At 43.3% G+C, this 21,475-nt stretch overlaps 1 protein-coding gene and 1 long non-coding RNA gene across 5 annotated transcripts in view; one reads left to right on the plus strand and one right to left on the minus strand.

Moving 5' to 3' along the window:
• Window positions 1-231: 231 nt before the first annotated feature.
• Window positions 232-14,290, minus strand: LOC132533087 (uncharacterized). Of its 2 annotated transcripts, XR_009544973.1 has the most exons (5): window positions 13,923-14,290; window positions 5,211-5,338; window positions 3,273-3,422; window positions 3,033-3,117; window positions 232-674 (listed from the first exon to the last, which is right to left on the minus strand). It is a non-coding gene; the product is annotated as an uncharacterized LOC132533087 (long non-coding RNA). The 2 variants fall into 2 exon arrangements; XR_009544972.1 differs by lacking the exon at window positions 13,923-14,290 and having other exon boundaries at window positions 5,211-5,863.
• The window catches only part of ACSM1 (acyl-CoA synthetase medium chain family member 1), a 42,516-nt gene continuing 34,860 nt past the window's right edge, over window positions 13,820-21,475 (plus strand). Inside the window, exons 1-2 of one of the 3 annotated variants that reach the window (XM_016185349.2) lie at window positions 13,820-13,835; window positions 14,344-14,462. The gene's annotated coding sequence lies outside the window, so the exon portion shown is untranslated. Of the gene's footprint in view, window positions 13,836-14,343; window positions 14,463-14,593; window positions 14,688-21,475 lie in introns of those variants that run through there. The other 2 variants (XM_007516590.3, XM_060172875.1) reach the window with 2 other exon arrangements.

The raw sequence follows: 21,475 nt of genomic DNA on the forward strand, positions 1-21,475 counted from the left end.
GATTCTGCTGAAACAGAACGTGAGCTGCACCAGGGACTTCAGATGTATGCATTTCCCACCTCTCCCCTGGGTGAACATGGAGACACCTCAAGCTGACCTCATGAAACTGGAAGAAACCTTTGGAACAAAAAAAAAAAATTCTTCTTCTTCTTCTTCTTCTTCTTCTTCTTCTTCTTCTTCTTCTTCTTCTTCTTCTTCTTCTTCTTCTTCTTCTTCTTCTTCCTCCTGATTCCAAGCAGGCCTGGTTTGTAGAATGTACTACTGATTTGGCCTTATATTCATGTCAGCTGATCCCTTGGTATGTTTAAAGTCTATTTTTTTGAAATCCCTAGTCTGTGTGACCAGGTCATTTTGTATCTGACGTAAGAATGTGTGTGAAAGAAAAATCCACTGACTTGGTGAGACCCTTCCGAGTTCACTTCCTTGATCTGCACAAGAAATTCTTGTGAAGCTTCTTATTCCAGGATTTCTCCAGGGGCCGGCAAAAGAGTTCCAGAAATGTTCTTGTTATTTGCCTTGTGTTCACACCTCTAATTGGATTCATCTTTTTTCATTTCTGGAAGATTTTGCTGTATGCAAATCTCAGTGAACAAGGCATTTTGATTGTTCTCTGTCTTGTGAGATCAAGTCTCAGCAATTTATCTTGTGTGAGAAAAATTAAGTGCTATGGTCAACTGGGGAGAAGAAGAATCAGAAAATGATGTTGTTACAATCAGAAAATAAATATAAAATGCCCAATATTGCACCGAGTGGATGGATAACAACTTCACAATTCCATCAGACGTTTCAGTTGTTGCCAGTTTTCAGAGTAACCACTATGTTAAATAGCTTCATATGGAATCTTTACATGGATAACTGGTTATTTCATGAGGGTAGACTGAGGGCCAAGTTACACTGAATGGAGTATAAGATGAACATTTTAAGCATTTCATACCTATTAGTCACCTGCATGTAAGAATAGTTATGAGAATTTACAGTTAATTAAGATTATGGTTTTCTTACTGTGCTCTTTATGGGAGAAGGATAGAATATTTTGCAAAATTACTTTCCTTTCAAACATAAATTTGCATTCATGTTAATAAGATGAAAGGAAGCAAGTGAAAGGTCCAATGAATAGAAAGGCCCCAATCTGTTTATGACTCAAAGTATAGCTATAAATCTGTCTGCTGTGCTCCTAGCCAAGATAGTGTCCCGAGTCAGCAGGCCATTCCCAGGTAGGCAGTCATGATGCTAGGCTTCCAAAGACAAGCATCAAGATCAGGGCCAAGAAATAAACAGTCGAGCAGAATCCCAAGCTGGTAAGATAAAAATGTTAGGCTGAGGGAGACAGCACAGTGTGTTAGGGCACCAGTTGCATGCCTGAGGCCCCAGAGGTTATAAGTTCATTCCATGCTACCACCTTATGCCAGAGCTGAGCAGCTGAGTGGTGAAGCAGTGCTATAGGTCTCTCTCTCACTCTCTGTCTCTCTCTCCCCCCCCTCCATATATATATATATATATGTGTGTGTGTGTGTATATGTATATATATATCCCTCCCTCCCTGTGTGTGTGTGTGTGTGTGTATATATATATATATCCCTCCCTCTGCAGTATATTCTGTTTCCCTCTTCTTTCCCTTCTCCCTCTCCACTCCCCCCCTCCATAATATACAAACCTTTAAATTGTAGGGGCCTGGCAGTGGTACACCTGGTTGAATGCACACACAGTGCAGGAGAAACTAGGTTCAAGTTCCTAGTCCCCACCTGCAGGGATGAAGCTTTGTGAGTGGTGAAGCAGTGCTATAGGTCTCTCTCTCTCTCTCTCTCTCTCTCTCTCTCTCCCTATTTCCCCTCTCAATTTCCTTCTGTCTCTATTCTAAGTAAATAACATGTTAATGTAATTAAAAAAGAAATAAAGAAAAGCTCAAGATATGGACTCAGAAAGGTTCCTCTTTCTAAACTCCACAGGAGTGCCCGAGAAGTAACCCCCCTCTGCCAGCCAGTATGCCCAGTGGAATCCACTGCTTCTGAAATGGTGGGCATGTGGAATCTTTCCGTTTCTTCAGAGGCTGGCAATATTAATAAGACTAAAAAAGTGCACATGTTACTGATCATTCTTTTAGACAAGAGCAAGAATTTAAAATACTTGCTATACTTGCTATTTGTATAATAATGATTAAAGAAAAAAATCCCACCAATCCTCCCCCCCCCCCCGCCAATTTATAGAGTTGCAAATCACGAAATAACCTCAGAGGTGCTACTCTTTATGCGTTAAGGATCATACTCTCCAGGGATGGTGGAGCAGTACCATGGGTCCTCTCCTCCCTCTTGCTTAAATAGATAAATAAGTAAAAATAAGTAAATGAATAAACACATGCAGGAAGCCGTGCTACTGTTACCTAAGTAACAGTAGCAGCAAAGCCTATGAGGCTGAAGAGAAGGGGCAGAAGCAAAGGCTGGTGGAGAGCAGATGAGGAGAGGGACTTCAGGGCACCTTCTCTGTGTGTGGGGAGTGACCACCACCCTTGACTGTCGTCATACTACATGGCACCACACATATTGAAGTCCGACCAGTTATATTCTTGAAAGCAGTGGAATATTGAAGTCATCTCTATTAAAATAGTTTCAGAAAAACTGCACGGATGGAGTATCAGATTCTTTTTTGGTCTTCCTAACAACAGTTTCAGACATGTAAAAGTAACAATTTCGGGAGTTGTGCGGTAGCTCAGCAGATTAAGCACAGGTGGTGCAAAGAACAAGGACCAGAATAAGGATCCCGGCTGGAGCCCCAGGCTGGAGCACCCGGCTCCCCACCTGCAGGGGAGTTGCTTCACAGGCGGTAAAGCAGGTCTGCAGGTGTCTGTCTTTCTCTCCCCCTCTCTGTCTTCCCCTCCTCTCTCCATTTCACTCTGTCCTATTCGACAACAATGACATCAATAATAACTACAACAATAAAACAACAAGAACAACAAATGGAAATAAATAAAAAAGGTAACAATTTCATAGTTGTGGATGTCTAGGGTAATTTAAAATGAAAAAAAATTAAAAACTTACACTGAAAAGGAAGTTGAGGTTCTCTTTAGTGTACTCTTGAACTGCCTAGACATCTAGATGGAAAATATCTGAAGATACAGTCCTCCTGTATGAACAAATGAAAAAAATTAAAATAACATGTAAAAAAAAAACTAAGTAAGAGAAGTATATACAGACATGCAGAGACTATATGCATTTTTGTTCAGACTTTATGAACTGGTGAATAGTCTCCTGCTTAATATGTTTATATTCACGACATACCCATTCAATATTCACATCTGTGTAGGCTATCAAGTGAAGAAGTGAATGAGGATGACGTCAACTTTTTCTGATGCAAAATGATCCAGTCCTTTTCTGTAACTTGTCATAGTGACGTGGTGCTTTCAACAAGTAGGAAAAGTTCATGGAGATCTACAGCAAAAAAAAAAAAAAAAGGTCCTGACATTATTATAGAAAGCTTTGCACTCACTAAGAGATGATACCTTATGACAAATGAGACAAAGGAGTCTTTTAAAGTGTGTGCAGTGACTGTAAAACATAAGAAGGAATGAAAATGAAAAATGAAAAAGAAAAGAAATCGGCAACGTGAATCAGTGGGTGTGAACTTCCACGTTTGTTGTCATCTTAGCTGTTGAGAATGAATTCTCTTCTTTTTTCATCAGCTTGAAATGCTAAAAAATCATGTTTTTTTCTTCTAAAACAGATTCACATATTTTCCCAGAATCTTATTTTTAACAAGAATTTAAAATCTAAGTACCTTCGCTTATCCTTCCTTCCTTCCTTCCTTTCCTCCCTTCCTTTCCTTTCCTCCTTTTTCTTCCTTCCTTTCTCTCTCTCTCTCTCTCTCTCTCTCTCTCTCTCTTTCTCTCTTATCTTTCACAATTTCCCTGCTCAGCTCTGGCTTATGGTGGGAAGGAAGACTGAACCTGGAACCTCAAGGCCTCAGGCATGACAGTCTTTTTGCATAACCATTATGCTATCTCTCCTCTGCCCCAATTCGTTTATCTTTATGAAACAGAAAAACTACTCAGCTCTGGTATGTGGTAGTGCCAGGATTGAACCTGGGACCTCATGGGCCTCTGACATGCAAGTCCTATGTTCTAATGCTGAGCTATTTTCTTGGCCCTACAATGGTTCTTGTCCTGTGAATGAGATCTGCGTATGTTTTGAAATTATTTAGCATAACAGATCAGCTGGAGAGAATACAAGTTATCACACACACACACACACACACCCATATACATACATAGAATTTTTTTTTTTAGTTAGCAGCAGGGTTATCAGTGGGGCTTGATGCCAGCACTATGAATCCACCATTCCCAGTGACCACTTTTTCCTTTTTTATTTTTCTATTTTTATTTGATAGGACAGAGAAAAATTGAGAGGAGAGAGAAAGACACCTGCAGACCTGCCTCACTACTTATGAAGTGTCCCACCTGCAGGTGGGGAGCAGGGGCTTGAACCTGGGTCCTTGTGCATGGTAAAAATGTGTGTTCAAGCAGGTGTGTGTTCACCACCTGGCTCCCACCGACAGAACTTTTTACTGAAGTAGCACTGGTTTATAACATACATTTCAGTGTATAGTGCTGTCATTTGAGATCTACAGCAAATCCTAGTTTCCATTCAGCTGGTAAATTAACTTCTCTTCTCCCCCATCTTCCCTCTCCTCTAGTGACATCCAATATGTTTTCTGAAATTTTACGTTAAAATAAGCTTCACTGGGAGTCTGGTGGTAGCGCAGTGGGTTAAGCGCATGTGGCGCAAAGCACAAGGACCAGCGTGAGGATCCTGGTTCGAGTCCCTGTCTCCTCACCTGTAGGGGAGTCACTTCACAGGCGGTGAAGCAGGTCTGCAGGTGTCTATCTTTCTCTCCCCCTGTCTTCCCCTCCTCTCTCCATTTCTCTCTGTCCTATCCAACAATGATGACATCAACAACAATAACTACAACAACAATAAAAAAGGACAACAAAAGTGAAATAAATATTTAAAAAATAAGCTTCACTGTGACTCAGGAGGTGGTACAGAGAAAAAAATAATTTGATCCCTGCACCTTGTATGCTCTGGTGATGTCTCTCTTCCTTGTTTGTAAATAAACTAACTTTTAAAACAAATTAAACAAGCTCAATTCATCATGCCTTCATGTTGGGTTTTCAATATTTTTCAGACAAACGGGGCAAGAGTGGGTCTTTTCCCCTTTACCTCCAAGGTGGGGTTCCCACATGACTGGGCAGGCAGATCCCTGGTTGATTCCTGGAAGGTCCTGGCATTGCGTGTTTGGGACATTCGTGTCCTAGTGCCTCCGAATTGACTTCACTCCAGACACAACTCTGTTGAGAGAAAACGTCTCTTGCATCACATCGTCTGTGCTTTAGAATCTTGGAAGCCCTCAGTCAATCGGACACTGAGATAATCCTGTCTGGGTATTGCCAGAGAAAGCAAAGTATAGAGGAGACAGTCCCAAATGCAAAGGTCTGTGAGGTCCAGTGACATCTGTCCCTGAGAGGTCACACAGAGCTCTCTTTTCAGAGATAGGCGTCAGTAGGCAGCTTCTCACAGCTCAAGAGGCGTCAAGTTGGGTCAAAGCCCTGCCACACCTGCTGATAGCTCTGGAAGGGCAGAGCAGGTCCCTTGGGGAAGCTGCTCCAAGAACCTGTGCTGTCCTCTGGACTTTGACCAGTAGAGCGCGCGCCCTCTGCTGGCCGTTGCTGCACACAGAAACTGCCATTTTTCTGTGAATGGTGTTCGCGCTCCCCCTCGTGGCCACTCAGGGAACCACCACATTTCTCTATCGGCATGATTGGCAGCGTGTTTGTCAACTGTGGGAGCTCCAGGGATGTGGGCTGGTCCAAGAAGCAGACAGAGACAGAGACAGAGACAGAGACAGAGACAGAGACATAGAGACAGAAATGGGAAGATTTTATTAGGAGGGACTCCAGGAGAGACGAGCCCGGGAGTGAGGAGGCAGGATTGGGCAGAGGGCACATTCAGATCATAATACAGATCTGACACTCACTCATAGCTCAGGACCCAACCTTCCTTTTCTTTATTTTAAGTTAAATGATATGAGAGAAAGTTTTCTTTGAGAGAGAAGAAAAGAAGCACAGAGAGAAGCCAGGGCAGCACACCCATGACTGCAGTCCTGGATGGTGGGTGTGTATGTGAACGGGGAGCCTCAGGCATTCAAGCCCTGCACTCTACCAGCTGAGCTGCTTTCCTCACCATCCTTTCAAATTTCAATCGCCTTGTCCTCAAACTGAAAGGACTTTGGTTTTTCTCTTTTTTGGTGATTTCTTTTTTTTATTTATTTAAGGTTACTGTACAGTTTATGCCTGAGGTTGTAGACTTACTTTTTTTTCAGATTAAAAGCAAATAAATATTGAGGTCTTTCTAAGAAGCCCTCATATTATTCTCCTCCTCCCACACATTTTATGGTTTTTTTTTTTTTTTTACACAAATAATCCTTTAGTATTCCCTGCAGTGTTGGTTTAGACTGTTTTATTCTGTAAAACTCTTTATCATTCCCTCAAATCTACAGATGCTGTGACCAGTACACACACATACACAAACACACACACACACACACACACACCCCTCTCTGCTTTGCTGAGTCTTCCTGCCTCAAAGGCAGTGACCATGGATGAGTGGGGAAAGCAGAGAACCCTGGGAGTTTGAGGGCTATGGGTCCAGGTCCTAGTTCTGCTATGGCAGAGGGGTCCCCTGCACACGCTGGGCCTCAGTTTCCCCATCTGGGAATGGCGTGTTCAGCAACAGCAGGAGGATAGAGTAGAGGTTTCGGGAAGTCACACCCATGGGAACCCCTCCAGGGTTCATGCTGACAGTCAGCGGGGGATTAATGTTTGAGAGACAGAGAGTGAGGACAGAGGTGGGGGCAGGAGAGTGAATGCTGACTCCGCACAAGGGTGCAGCCAGGGCACCTCCAACCTGCTGCATGGACTCTGACCAGGGTGACCTCTTGCTGAAGTTCTGGCACCTTTCATGAACTCTCAAGTTCACCAAGACAGCCAGTCAGGTCCTGTGAATCGAGGAGAGGGGAGAGGAGAGGGCAGGGGAGGCGAGAGGAGAAGAGGGAAGGGGAGAGGAAAGGAGAGTAGAGGGCCAAGCAGGGAGGAGGGTGGGCTTAGAAGAGCAGGGCTTTTTACAGACACTAAGGCCCAGCTTCCAGATGGAGTCATGGCTTTTTGAGTCATTGTTCTCTCCCTACTCAGGGTCCTTTTCCTCTCCCATGCCCCTCGGGGTCCAGCCCTTCTACAGAGAACAGTGAGCTGAGATAAGAGAAGCAACCCCCTGGGACTGTAGGCTGGAGACAGAGCTCACCCCACAAGAGCTGCAGTTGGTTCGAGGCTCTGTAACTTCTAAAACCTGCAGTGCCCTGTGGAGATGACAGCCCCATCCTGACCTCTTTGTCTTCTTTTTCTTTTTTTAGTATAAATTTTTATTAGTGACTCAACAGTGATTTGCAATACTACAAGATAACTGGGGTACAGTTCCCACCACCAGAGTTCTGTGGCCCTATTCCCTTTATTGGAAACTGCAGTATTTCTCCCAAGGTCACAGATATGGGTTGACTATTATTTCTATATCATCTATCTATCTATCTATCTATCTATCTATCTATCTATCATCTTTTTGTCCCTTTTTTCTATGACTCTGCCTTCTCTTCCTTTCTAAGTTATACCTAGACCTATTACTACTTCCTTTCTTTCCTCTTCTCTCTCTGGGTCCTGATGGAACTGGGTTTCTGAGCCCTCTGGGCATCTTCCCCCTAACATTTCTCCCCCTTTGGGAATACAGAGTAACATTCTTTTTGGGTTGCAGAAGGAAGGAGTTCTAAGTTCTGCAGTTGTTTTGCTGCTGGACATGAGCATGCTGCCCTCTTTTTTGTACCTTAGTGTTATTTACCTTCCACATAGGCACTGCCAAAGGGGTTCTGAGGCTGTTAGAGGCTTGCCAACAAAAATATCCCCTTGGCCACCTCTGTTCTTTCACTAGAGATAAGCAAAACCCATGTTTTGGGAGTCCCTCCAATGATGTCCAGGGGGCATTTGGTGGGGCCAAAAGCCAGAGTTTCATTGATTTTTGTGGTCAGATCGTGCTATGATTTGAAACCCAAAGCATTTTATCTGGCCTCTCTTGACAAGAGATTTCTTGCTATCTCTCAGGCCCTTTGTTTCTATCCTCAGTGTAGGGGTGGAGGGGGGCAGGAGAAGCCTCCAGAACCTCTCCACCACTGCACTTGTAGGTGTGCACTAGGCCAGCCTCTAAGCCCACATCACCTAGATTCAAGGTGCTGCTCTGGTGTTCAGGGACTGGTTCTCCTGTCTGAACCTGGCCACTTCCCCAGGGAAGTCTTCCCTGACCAGCAGCACCTCATCCTCTCATAACACTGACAGAAAGGAATTCAAAGGAGCATGTGGGGACTTCAAAGGGGCAGTCAGGAGGCTACACAGGCCATCAATGAACCACAGAGGAGGTAGCTTAAGGGTTCTGCAAAACACTCTGGAGCCTGAGGCTCTGAGGTGCCAGGTTCAGTCCCCAGCATCATCAGAAGCCAGAACTGAATGTAATTACTTCATTGGATCCCCCCTTTTTTTCTCCCCTCTGAAAATTTTCTCAGCACTCTCCAGAGTTCCAGCAAAGAGCCTTTAGAGAAGTGGATGCCTCTTCCCCTCCACTCGTCCCTGTACTGCCCCTCATCTCGGACTCCCCAGCCTCAGGCGGTGGGTGGGGCGTCTATACTGGGTCAGGTGGCCTCAGTATGTGGAGACCAAGAACCTTTGCCCCATAATCCTCTGCACCCACTACCTCTGGTCCCCAGTGGGTGATGGCATCTGTTGGAGTTTGTATCCCTCAACTTCCAGATCTCTGGGTCTTCTGGTCCAAACTAGGCCCAGAGGTCAGAGAAGCCCACACCAAGCCCTAAAGGACTAGGTGCCTTTGGGAGTGGCCAGAGGAGAACAGGGCCTCCAGCAGAGGCCTGCAGGGGTATGCAGGGTGGAGCAGGCAGGCCGGCATGGACACAGGTCCTGCCACCTCTCATGGTGACAGATCTGCTCCTGTGCGTGACCTGCGGTGACCATTCTGACATCTCGGGAGGAGACTCGGGCCCGGACAATGGATAACAACCCAGATGAGCCAGCTGGTCCTTGAGATGCAGGTGGAAGGGAGTAGCCGGTCTTTCTCCCAGCAGGTCCTGAGGTGGGATGAGAGAAACGAACCGGGGAGCCACAGCACCGTGACTGCAAGGACGCTGCTCTAGGAAGTTGCGGGCCTGTGGAAATAATGTGGAAGATATGTGATTCTCTTCTCCTCAGCCTTTTCAGAGGCAACACTGACACTGTGTTGAAATGGCTGGTCTTTCTGGGTGTGCTCAGGTGCTTGACATGCTCAGAGGAGAGAGTGACCAAGCATGTTTATAAATCTCTCTGCCAAGATGGCTGTGTGGTGGTGTTTGGGGGAAGGGAACTTTGTCTGTACACTGGGTCAGGAGATGGGCCAGAGAGAGAGGCCTAGAGAGCATGTCAGGGAGTCTAAAGGGAGTCAAGGCTACAGCCCGTGTTATCCTGTGCATTAGTGGACAAATGCATTCTGATTTACAGTGTCTGTTCTTTCCCCATGATAAAGACATTACTGGTGGGTGGCAAAAGCAGCTACTTAGTAAACACAGCTTGTGCATTTTGTTTGACATTTCCTGGGAGAGACAGTTTGTTTTTTTTTTTTTTACAAAGTGAGCATTACAGCCCCCTGGGTTGGTGGAAGAGGGAGAGAAGGTCAGTCTTAGGCAGGAATGTTTCTATTTCTGCTGGCGGATCACAGTTCCTACTGATGTGCAAGTTACCAACTGTCTCCATGTTGAAGCATGGAGCCCAGCAGTGGTTTTCGAAATGTTCATGTGTTTTGAATATTGAGGTAATTTAATGCCACTTTGGTCTTTTGTTTGTTTGTTTTTAAAATTATCTTTATTTATTTATTGGATAGACACAGCCAGAAACTGAGAGGGAAGGGGGTGATAGAGAGGAAGAGAGACAGAGAGACACCTGCTGCCCTGCTTCACCACTCGTGAAGCTCTCCCCCTGCAAGTGGGGACCGGGGACTCAAACCTGGGTCCTTGTGCAGCACTGTAACGTGTGCACTCAACCAGGTGTGCCACCACTTGCCCCCCCCTTTGTAAATATATGTTTCATTTGCTAAAATTCAGAAGAAATATTGTCTTTGGAGAATGGACTTGGTAAACTAGCACTGAGCACTGTGGGAGCTGTCTGTGTCTGGTCCATAGTTTGGAGAGAATGAGTGAGAAAGGCTTGCAAAAGCTGACATGCTCACAGTCGGGCATTTTCAGACAGTTGTTCTTGTATGTTGTGTGCATTTTGTTTTGCTGTGCACATGCTGAAGAAGTAACCCTAGTTCTGCAGCATCTAGTCTCTAGGCTACAGCGTTTCTAGTTGGAAGCTCTCTGATCATCACCTCTGTGAGCAGTGTCTTCAGTGTGACCCTGTGGAATGGGAAAATGTCCTTTCTTATTTGAAACACATGATCTCCCTAGCTGTTGACAACTGCACAAGACATCTTAAAAGCAGAGAATGCTGGATACCGGGCAGCAGTGCACCAGGTTAATCGCACATGGTGTGAAGTGCATAAGGATCCCAGTTTGAGCTTCCCAAGCGGTGAAGCAGGTCTGCAGGTATCCATCTTTCTCTCCCCTTCTCTGTCTTCCCCTCCTCTCTCGATTTCTCTCTGTCCTATCCAACAACAACAACAACAACAGCACTAATAACAACAGGGGCAAGAAAAATGGGAAAAATGGCCTCCAGGAGCAGTAGATTTGTAGTGCAGCCACCAAGCCCTAGCAATAACCTAAGAGGCAAGAAGAAAAAAGTAGAGGGTGCTTAGCTGTAGATATCCACACAGGATCTAGACAGCTCCTTTGAACAGAAGCCTTCTCATATTTATGGATGGCTTAGTTCTTATGTTCTTGTTCTGAACATGTTAACTTAAAAAAAAAAAGTCATTATCACTCCCCACAAATAAAAAAAAAACTCACTTCCTGTTGCACTTAAAATGCCACCATCTAGATGTTCTAAGAGAAGACACCTCAGCCATACCACACTCTCACACACTGTCCTCCGTTCTGCTTTCTTCTTGGCACTTTATCCAGCTGCAATCCCCTTGTCTACTTCATTGCTGTCTTTTGTCTCCTGCCATGGGAATGTACACTTCTTGAGAGCAGTGACCTTGTCTGACCTGTTGGGAGATAGAGCCTCACCTTGGCGGTACTCAGGCAAAAAACTCACGGAGTGAATGAATTTGCCGAGGGTTTAAGATGGTGGAGGACACAGGATGTCCTCGCTGCTTAGGGTGACAGGAGCTTGGCTTCAGAGTCACTTAGAGAATTAGGCTGATGGAATCTCTGCCGTGTTTCACTGTCACTTCTTCACACGTGCCACCCAGAGCTATTGAGTCAAGAAATAAAGCATATAGGGGCCAAGTGGTGGATCACTTGCCTGAGTGCACATGTTACAATGCACAAGGTTCTTGGTTCAAGTCCCAGACCCCACCTGCAGGGGGAAACTTCATGAGCGCTGCAGGTCTCTCTCCCTCTATCTCTCCCTCTCCTTCTCTCTCTCTCCTATCTCCCCTTGCATCTCAGTTACCTCTGTATTTTGTTTTTAAAGATTTTGTTTGTTTATTCATAAGAAATGATAGAAGAGGGAGAAAGAACCAGACATCAATCACTCTGGTACATGTGCTGCCGGGGATTGAACTCAGGACCTCATGCTTGAGAGTCCAAAGCCTTTTACTGTGCCACCTCCAAGACCACAGTTTACCTCTGTCTTTATCCAATAAATGAATAAATAAATAAGATACATTTAAAAGAAGAAAGGAAGTTGAAAAACAAGATCAGAAGAGAAAACACAAGTAGAACCTGGACTGGAGTTGGTGTATTGCACCAAAGTAAAAGACTCTGAGGTGGGTGGTAGGGAGAATACAGGTCCAAGAAGGATGACAGAGGACCTAGTGGGGGTTGTATTGTTATGTGGAAACTGGCAAACGTTATGCATGTATAAACAATCGTACTTACTGTCGACTGTAAAACATTAATCCCCCAATAAAGAAATAAAAAAAGATTATCTTTAAAAAAAAAGAAGGGAAGAAAGAATGAAAGAAGGCTTAGAGAATTCAGGTCTGCCCTTCCATATCCCAGACCAGACAAGTGACTAGTGTCACCTACCCCTGGAATTCATTGTCCTTAATTGGGTGTCCTCACCCAACCATAAGAGCAACTCAGCTGCAAAACAAAGAAGAATGTTTGTGGGACCTTCCACCGCTGCCTTGCCCATAGTTGAAGATGAAAATATGGATGCTTAGATGGAGGAAGAGAAACCTCACAGTGCTGGTGACTGGTGAAAGACGGACAGAACCCGGGCCTGGCCGCCTGCTCCCAGACCCAGCCTTCCTGGCCAGGGCTCAGCAGTCATGGTTCTGCACAGGATCACTGGGGAGACCCAGGGAGTGTCTCAGAACTCCTCTTCCTCCATTCTTTTCCAAAAGGGACTGCCCCTTACTTGAGTTAACAGGATTTTGTTATTGTACTTTGATACTTTGTTTACCCTTTAGCTCTCTGTGGCTGAGCCAACTAGTCCTAATGCTCACTCACCTAGTCTCCTGAAAACAAAAGCTCTTCCTGAGTGGAAAGTCCATCACAAAAACGTGTATGTAGATGTATTATTCTATTTGTTTCATTTTAACAAGGGAGATAGAAAAAAAAGAAAGATACAAAGAGAGACCCCAGAGCACTGCTCAGCACTGCCTTATGATTTTTTAAAAAATATTTATTTATTAATAAGAATGACAAGAGATAGAGAAAGAACCAGACATCACTCTGGTACACACGCTGCTGGGTATTGAACTCAGGACCTCATGCTTGAGAGTCCATTGCTTTATCCACTGCACCACCATCCAGACCACTCTGCCTTATGACTGAACCTGGGACTTTGAAAGTCTTCTCCTTCTCCTTCTCCTTCTCCTTCTCCTTCTCCTTCTCCTTCTCCTTCTCCTTCTCCTTCTCCTTCTCCTCCTTCTTCTCCTCCTCCTCCTCCTTCTTCTCCTCCTCCTTCTCTTCCTCCTCCTCCTTCTCTTCCTCCTCCTCCTCCTTTTTATCCTCCTCCTTCTTTTTCTTCTCCTCCTCCTTCTTTTTGTCTTTTCCCCAAAACACTGCTCACCTCTGGCTTATGGTGGTTCAGGGGACTGAGGGACTGAACCTGGGACCTCTGGTCACTTGCATAACCATTATTCCATCCTCGCCACAAATACACTAATCAGGAAGGATAGGACTCATTTCCTAGGAGCCAGGCCGCCTTGTCAGTGCAGGAGTGTCCTAGGTGTCTCCACCATCACTTTTTATAACACATTCCCCATTTGGAAGACAGAAATTAAAATGAAGGTTGCGAGAGGCGTTGAGGCCTGAGTCAGGATTTAAGCTCATGCCTGGGAATCCAGTGATTCTGGATTTTGAATGTGTTTGCATTAGCACCCCAAATTAATACATGATAATAGGAAAAATAATAATAATTATTCTACCAGCATTGAGCATGGCTAACATTGCTTTGTCCCTCCCACTTACCTATCCTCTTTTTTTCCCCTTAAGTTCTGTGGTCTCACATATATGTGATCTCACAGCTCTTGAGCTGATCGTTTCATTCTCTTTATTTCAGACAGATCCAGAGAGAGCAACAGGACAAGTGAGACAGTGACAGAAGAAGGGACATCACATTCACAACAAATGCATGGCAAGCAGTGCCCTGCCAGGTGAGTCAGCCTCTGGCCCCTGTACCATGCACTTTTTATGCATTATTTAGTCTATTCTTAACAGTGAAGCAGCAACACAGCACTCACGGTGGGTAGGTCCTGTAGTTCTTGTCCCCATTTCAGAATAAGGAAGCTGAGGCCGAGAGAAAGGGGTCCAGGCAGGCCAGAGAGCTGATGCTTAAGCCCAAACTTCTCTGCTTATGGAGAACAAGCTTTCTCTGCTGCCTATCAGCTGTCCTTGAAGTACAATCACTGGTGACACAAGGCTGGGAAGGGAAGCCAAAAGGCACAGAGATTTAGGCAAAGTGCTTCTCCACTGGACTTGCCCATTCACACTGCAGGTCAGCCCATCAGACCTGATCGGGACCTCACAGGGACATCACAGGGACTGGCTTTTCCAGCTGCCTCTCTGCAGAAGATCTATGCTGGATTTCTGGCAGTCCCAAAGCCCTGAATCTCTCCGCCCCCTAACTGATCATCCAGTTCCTACCATGGTCTCTGCCCTCAGCTGTAGCTGGGAGCCAAGTCCTGCTGTGTACACACTGCTGGAACTTCTGACCAGAGAGAACTAGACATCCAAAGTCTCTTTTTCTCTACCCAGAGCCAGTCTATTCTAGACAGTCCCAGGTAAGACAGTTGAATGGTAATGTGTGTGATGTGTGGTGTGGTGTGGTGTGGTGTGGTGTGGTGTGTGTGTGTGTGTGTGTGTGTGTGTGTGTGTGTGTGTGTGTGTATGGGTGGGTGTGATGTGTAGGTATCTGCAGGGCAATAAGTACACAGAACCACAAACTTAAAACCTGAAGGCTCAGCTTCAAGTTCTGTTCCTGGCATTCCTGTGTTGGCTGGTCTGGGGCAAGTCTCTTAACTTCTGACATTTTCATTTCCTTAAGCAAGATGAGGATGGTAGCATTGAGTGAAGGGGACACTGGGAGTGTACATGTGAGGGCCCTACCTCGGTGGCTGGCATATAGCTAGAGAAAGTGATCAATTCTCTATCAGGCAGCTTGGGACCAGGCAGTGGATTGTGGCGGGGAGAGAACAGTAGGGAGTGAAAGGGTTACAGAGGGTGATCACTAAAATGAAAGGCCCACTGTGCAGAAATTAGTTCACCTGGTATAGAATGAATACTTTTAAAAATGTGTTTCTTTCATTCTCCTCCTCCTTCCTTTCTCCTTCCTTCCTTCTTGCCTCCCTCCCTCCCTTCCTTTCTTTCTGTCTTTTTAAAAGTTTCTTTATTGGGGGATTAATGTTTTGCATTCAACACTAAATACAATAGTTTGCACATGCATAACATCTCTCATTTTTCCACACAATAATACAACCCCCACTGGGTCCTCTGCCATCTGTTCCAGGACTTGAACTCTCCCCATACTCACCCCAGAGTTGTTGACTTTGGTGCAATACACCAGCTCCAGGCCAGGTTCTGCTTAGTGTTTTCTCTTCTGATCTTGTTTTTCAACTTCTGCCTGTGCGTGAGGTCATCCCATATTCATCCTTTTTTAAAATTTCTTTATTGGGGAATTAATGTTTTACATTCGACAGTAAATACAATAGTTTGTACATGCATCGCATTTCTCAGTTTTCCATATAACAATACAACCCCCACTAGGTCCTCTGTCATCCTTCCTGGACCTGTATTCTCCTCCACACCCACCACAGAGTCTTTTACTTTGGTGCAATACGCCAACTCCAGTCCAGGTTCTACTTGTGTTTCCTCTTCTGATCTTGTTTTTCAACTTCTGCCTGAGAGTGAGATCATCCCATATTCATCCTTCTATTTCTGACTTATTTCACCTAACATGATTTTTTCAAGCTCCATCCAAGATGGGCTGAAAATGGTGAAATCACTATTTTTACTCTGAAAATGTTCAATAGTTGTAGTTTATCTATCTCTTCGTTTAGCTCCCTTATGTCTTTATTGATTTTCTGCCTGGATGATCTGTCAAGTTGAGAGAGTGGGGTGTTGAAGTCCCCTACTATGACTGTGTTGCTGTTAATATATTGTGGTAGCTTCTTCAGTAGATGTTTGATGTATTTAGTTGGCCGCTTCTTGGGTGCATAGATGTTGATAGTCATTAAGTCCTCTTGATTGATTGATCCTCTGAGCACTAAGTAATGTCCATCCCTATCTTTTAAAATTTTATTTATTTTAAGGTCTATCATGTCAGATATGAGCATACTTGTTCTTGTCTTTTTTTTTTTTTTGTGGTCCATTGCCTTGTATGATAGTTTTCCATCCTTTCATTTTGAGTCTGTGTTTGTCTTGTTGAGTTGGGTGGGATTCCTGCAAACAACACATGGTTAGGGTGTTTTCTGATCCATCTTTCCTAATATGTGCCTTGTAATAGGTGAATTCAGGCCATTGACATTTATTTATTTATTTTTTAAATTATTTATTTATTTCCTTTTTGTTGTCCTTATTTTTTATTTTTGTTGTTGTAGTTATTATTGTTGTTGTTATTGGTGTTGTTGTCATTGTTGTATAGGACAGAGAGAAATGGAGAGAGGAGGGGAAGTCAGAGAGGGAAAGAGAATGAAAGACACCTGAAGACCTGCTTCACCGCTTGTGAAATGACTCCCTTGCAGGTGGGGAGCCGGTGGCTTGAACCATTGACATTATTGATAGTAAAGATTGAAGATATTTTAATGCCGTTGTTGTAGATTTTTAGAGTGTTCTGATATATGGTATATTTATGGTGATCTGATTGTTTATAGGAGACCTTTCAGAACTTCTTTCAGGGTAGCTTGGTGAAGGAATCAACTGTTGCTTGACTGAGAGGTTTTTATGCCTCCATCTAGTCTGAATGACAGTCTAGCAGGATGCAGTAGTCTTGGTTGAAAGCCTTTCTCACTGAGCACTGGATAAGTATCTTTCCATTCTCTTCAGGCCTGTAGTGTTTGTGTGAAGAAGTCAACTGCTAATCTTATGGGTTTTCCTCTGTAGGTGACTCTTTGTTTTTCTTTTGCAGCCTTGAGGATCCTTTCTTCATCCTTATTTGTTTCCATTTTAAATATGATGTGTCTTGGTGTCTTTAAGTCTGGGTTAATTCTGTTTGGCACCCTCTGGGCTTTTTGAACCTTTATGTCTTTTATGTTGTCTAGACTAGGGAAGTTCTAATCTATTATGTCCTGTAGAATGCTTTCTTCCCCTCCTTCTCTTTCTTCCTCTGGTAGGTCTATAATATGTATATTATTTCTTTTGACATCATCCCATATTTCTCTGTTGTTGTTTTCAGTATCTCTTAATCTCTTTTTGAGATTTCTTACTTCTTTCTTAGTTTTCTCTAATTCATCCTTAATCTTGCTAATTCTGTTTTCTGCCTCATTTATTCTATTCTCTCTCCTCTCTGTTGTTTTCTGTAGCTCAGCTATTTTGTTACCCTGTTATGATACTGTATTAGCTTGTTCAGCTAGTTGTGCTCTTAGCTCAGGTATTTCAGCTTTCAGCTCTCTAATTACCTTGAGATAGTTAGTTCTTTCTTTCAGAGTCTCATTTGTTGTTTCTGCATTTCTGATGACAATTCTTTCAAACTCTTTACTCACTCCTGTGACTAATACCTCAACTAGCATTTCAATGTTGATCTTATTCTTCTGTGCTTCTACCTCTGGGAGGCTTTTAGCTGGGCTTTTGTCCTGGTTCATTTCTCCAATGTTTCTTCTTGGTTTAACCATTATTATAGTGTGTTATGAGGTCCTTCTCTCAGTACTTTTCAGTCCACTGATTACTCTTGCCTGGATTGACTTATGTCTAAGTAAGGTACTTAAAGAGTTCACAGCTGTGAAAATTAACAGTTGTTTCTCACTTAATCTCTCCTTAGGCCCCTCTCTCCTCTCTGTCACCAGCCACGTGTGTTTGTACTCACGGGTGATTTACTGAGTTTCTGTGGTCATTCTAGTCCTGTCTTGTTTCGGTCCGGGTGGTCTCTTTTGGTATTCCTAGTTGATCCGGGAGAGGAGAGGAGAGGAGAGAAAGCGATCTGCTGCTCGTAGCTCCGCCTCCGGAAGTCCTCAATGTTATCTCAATCCCTGGGTTGAAGCACAGACTTGCCATACACCTACTGGATTCTCAGCCTGCAGTATTTGTCTTCTTGTTTCTGAATTATACCAAAAGGAAGATCCTCATCGTCTGTTGAGTCCTGAGTATGTGTCTGCATTGTTAAGACTACAGGCAGAACAACAATGAGATACTACCTCACTCCTGTGAGAATGTCATACATCAGAAAAGGTAGCAGCAACAAAAGCTGGAAAGATTCTGGGGACAAAGGAACCCTCCTTCACTGCTGGTGGAAATATAAATTAGTTCAGCTCCTGTGGGGAGCAGTCTGGAGAACTCTCTGAAGACTAGAAATGGACCTACCCTATGGCCCTGCAATTCCTCTCCTGGGGATATATCCTAAGGAACCCAACACACCTATCCAAAAAGGTTTGTGCATACCTATGTTCATAGCAACACAATTTGTAAGAGCCAAAACCTGGACCAACAACAACCCAGGTGTCCAACAACAGATGAATGGCTGAACAAGTTGTGGTGCATATACACAACAGAGTACTACTCAGCTATTAAAAATGGTGATTCCACCATTTTCATCCCATCTTGGATGGAATTTGAAGAAATAATGTTAAGTGAAATAAGTCAGAAACAGAAGGATGAATATGGGATGACCTCACACACAGGCAGAAGTTGAAAAACAAAATCAGAAGAGGAAACACAAGTAGAATCTGGACTGGAATTGGTGTTTTACACCAAAGTAAAAGACTCTGGGGTGGGTGGGGGGAGAATTCAGGTCCTGGAACAGGATGGAAGAGGACCCAGTGGGAGTTGTATTGTTATGCGGAGAACTGGGAAATGTTATACATGTGCAAACTATTTTACTTACTATTGAGTGTAAAATACTAATCCCTCAATTAAAAAAATTTTTTAAGAAAAGAGTATAGGGGAGACTTCCGGAGGTGGGGCTATGAGCAGCAGCAGATCTGTTTCTCTCCTCTCCCGGATCAACTAGGAATACCAAAGGAGACCACCTGGGACTGAAACAAGGCAGGACTAGAATAACTACAGGAACCCACCAAATCACTGGTGAGTGCAGAAACACGTGGCTGGTGACAGAGAGGAGCCTAGGGGGAGACTAAGTGTCTGGCAACAGTCCCGATGGTCTATCAGTTGAGACACCACCTCCAGTCTGTTCAACCAACAAGGGTGAATTAGAGACAACTAAAAAAGAAGTAAGTGATCTCAAAAAGAGATTAAGAGATGCTGAAAACAACAACAGGGACATATGGGATGACTTCAAAAGAAACAATATACGCATTATTGGCTTACCAGAGGAAGAAAAAGAAGGAGAGGAAGAAAGCATTCTTCAGGCCATAATAGCTGAAAACTTCTCTAGTCTAGACAACATCAAAGACATAAAGACTCAAGAAGCCCAGAGGGTCCCAAACAGAATTAACCCAGACTTAAAGACACCAAGACACATAATATTTAAAATGGAAACAAATAAGGATGAAGAAAGGATCCTGAAGGCTGCAAGAGAAAAACAGTCACCTACAGAGGAAAACCCATAAGATTAGCAGCTGACTTCTCCACACAAACACTACAGGCCAGAAGAGAATGGCAAGATATCTATCTAGTGCTTAATGAGAAAGGCTTTCAACCAAGAATACTATATCCTGCTAGACTGTCATTCAGACTAGATGGAGGCATCAAAACCTTCTCAGACAAGCAACAGTTGAAGGAATCAACTATCACCAAGCCTCCCCTGAAAGAAGTTCTGAAAGGTCTTCTATAAAGAGTCAGACCATCATAAATAGGACATATATCAGAACACTCTAAAACTCTACAAGAATGACATTAAAATATCTTCAGTCTTTGATATCAATAAATGTCAATGGCCTGAATTCACCTATTAAAAAACACAGAGTAGAAAGATGGATCAGAAAATACAACCCAACAATATGCTGTCTACAGGAAACCCACCTAACTCAACAAGACAAACACCGACTTAAAGTGAAAGGATGGAAAACTATCATACAAACCAATGACCCACAAAAAAGGGCAGGAACAGCTATTCTCATATCTGACATGATAGACTTTAAAGTAGATAAGATTAAAAAAGACAGGAATGGGCACTACTTAATGCTCAGAGGATCAGTCAATCAAGAGGACTTAACAATTATTAACATCTATGCACCCAATGAGAAGCCATCTAAATATATCAAACATCTACTGAAAGAGCTACAGCAATATATTAACAGCAACACAGTCATAGTAGGGGACTTCAACACCCCACTCTCTCAACTTGACAGCTCATCCAGGCAGAAAATCAATAAAGACATAATGGAGCTAAATGAAGAGATAGATAAACTAGAACTATTGGACATTTTCAGAGTCATTCATCCCAAGAAACTGAAATACACATTTTACTCAAATCCACGTGGATCATTCTCAAGGATAGACCATATGTTAGGCCACAAAGACAGCATCAGCAAATTCAAGAGCATTGAAATCATCCCAAGCAGTTTCTCAGACCACAGTGGAATTAAACTAACACTTAACAATCAACAAAAGATTAGTAATAGTCCCAAAATGTGGAAGCTCAACAGTACACTTCTTAACAACCTCTGGGTCAAAGAGGAAATAAAGGAAGAAATAAAAATGTTTCGAGATTTCAATGAAAATGAAGACACAAGCTATCAAAATATTTGGGACACAGCTAAGGCAGTACTGAGAGGGCAGTTCATAGTTATACAAGCACACATTAGGAAACAAGAAAAAGCACAAATAAACAGCCTGATTGCACATCTTAAATACCTAGAAGAAGAACAACAAAGGAGCCCTAAAGCAACCAGAAGGACAGAAATCACTGAAGTTAGGGCAGAAATCAATAACATTGAGAATAAGAAAACCATACAAAAGATCAACGAAAGTAAATGTTGGTTCTTCGAAAGAGTGAACAAAATTGACAAACCTTTAGCCAGACTCACAAAACAAAAAAGGGAGAAGACCCAAATAAATCGGATAGTAAATGAAAGAGGAGATATCACAACAGACACTGCAGAAATTCAACATATCATGCGAGGCTTCTATGAACAACTATATGCCACCAAGCTAGAGAACCTGGAAGAAATTGACGATTTCCTAGATACCTACCAACTTCCAAAACTAAGTAAAGAGGAAGTGGATAACATGAACAGGCCCATCATAGCTAATGAAATTGAAACAGTTGTCAAAAATCTCCCCAAAAATAAAAGTCCTGGACCAGATGGTTTTACAAATGAATTCTACAAAACTTTCAAAGAAGAACTAATACCTCTACTTTTAAAAGTCTTCCAGAAGATTGAAGACACTGGAATACTCCCTGCCAGCTTCTATGAAGCTAACATCACTCTGATACCAAAAGCAGACAGGGACACAACCAAAAAAGAAAACTACAGAACAATATCTCTGATGAACATAGATGCGAAAATACTGAACAAAATTCTAGCCAACCAGATACAGCAGTATATTAAAAAGATTGTTCATCATGACCAAGTGGGGTTTATCCCAGGCATGCAAGATTAGTTTAATATACGTAAATCAATCAATGTGATCCACCACATCAACAAAAGCAAGACCAAAAACCACATGGTCATATCAATAGATG

The sequence above is a fragment of the Erinaceus europaeus genome, chromosome 15 (genome assembly GCF_950295315.1).
Source record: "Erinaceus europaeus chromosome 15, mEriEur2.1, whole genome shotgun sequence".
Lineage (NCBI taxonomy): Eukaryota > Metazoa > Chordata > Mammalia > Eulipotyphla > Erinaceidae > Erinaceus > Erinaceus europaeus.